Here is a 1323-nt window from a genome sequence, read left to right as displayed (position 1 = left end):
AAGTCACGTGAACTTGAAAATTGCTTAGACTTATTTACTTAATTTATGAATTCTCTTTTACTTATAAGCCAATTTGGTAGACACAACATTTAACAGTAAGTGTACATACAAATAAAAACATCTAGACATGTACACTCACACATAAATGAAGATCCAATAGCTTAGAACCTTAGCCATGAGACAGCAATACAAGCTTGCTGGCTTTGCTTTCCCACAGTAGACAATCCAGTGAAAGCTGAGAACCAAAATTTCTGGTAAAGCAGTCTCCGTGGCAGTTTGATTTTTTTTGTTGTTGTTATTATTTAGTTTTTATTTCATAATCATGAACTTAACTCTTCAATCCAGCTAGGTGTGGGAGAGAACAAGGAAAACACGGAACCCAAAGGGAACTACAGCAAGAGCACAAAGATTCTAGGATACTGCGAGCAAATGGGGTGGAGGGGTGCTCTCCTGAGCTACAGAAGGAATGGTCTGGTGGTTAAGATAAAACACTAGTCAAACTTATTCGAGTTGTCCACAGTCAGCAATGGTGATTTTCTTGCTGGTCTTGCCATTCCTGGACCCAAAGCGCTCCATGGCCTCCACAATATTCATGCCTTCTTTCACTTTGCCAAAGACCACATGCTTGCCATCCAACCACTCAGTCTTGGCAGTGCAGATGAAAAACTGGGAACCATTTGTGTTGGCTCCAGCATTTGCCATGGACAAGATGCAAGGACCTGTATGCTTTAGGATGAAGTTCTCATCTTCAAATTTCTCCCCATAGATGGGCTTGCCACCAGTGCCATTATGGCATGTGAAGTCACCGCCCTGACACATAAACCCTGGAACAATTCTGTGAAAGCAGGAACCCGTATAACCAAATCCTTTCTCTCCAGTACTCAGAGCACGAAAATTTTCTGCTGTCTTTGGAAGCTTGTCTGCAAACAGCTCGAAGGAGACGCGGCCCAAGGGCTCGCTGTCGATGGCAATGTCGAAGAACACGGTAGGGTTGACCATGGCTAGTAGTACAGGACTTTCCTTGGCGGCAGCATCTGCAAAGCAGCTGGCAGTTTGATTTTTAAAGGCCAAACCTCCCCAGACTCTAAAGAGACCTGGGGCTAAACAGTACCAAAGGAGGACATCACATGTCAACCAGGCCCCCTACTTAGAACTGCAGCATGAAAGCCTGGATACATGCAAAGCCAGTCCACTTTCCCATTTAACAGTGAACTCCAGATTTCAAACAATGTTGGGGCCAAGCAGCACTGCAACTACAAGATAAAATTCTAAGGAGGGCTTAATACTGGACCTCAGAACCTCTACCAAGAGCATCCTCTTTGG

At 44.1% G+C, this 1323-nt stretch overlaps 1 pseudogene; it reads right to left on the bottom strand.

The window, feature by feature from the left end:
• Positions 1 to 367: 367 nt before the first annotated feature.
• Positions 368 to 999, bottom strand: LOC103217115 (peptidyl-prolyl cis-trans isomerase A pseudogene; annotated as a pseudogene).
• Positions 1000 to 1323: the final 324 nt, after the last annotated feature.

The sequence above is a fragment of the Chlorocebus sabaeus genome, chromosome 10 (genome assembly GCF_047675955.1).
Source record: "Chlorocebus sabaeus isolate Y175 chromosome 10, mChlSab1.0.hap1, whole genome shotgun sequence".
Lineage (NCBI taxonomy): Eukaryota > Metazoa > Chordata > Mammalia > Primates > Cercopithecidae > Chlorocebus > Chlorocebus sabaeus.
The sequence above is the reverse complement of the archived record's forward strand: the minus strand, read 5'-3'. Positions and strand labels throughout refer to the sequence as shown.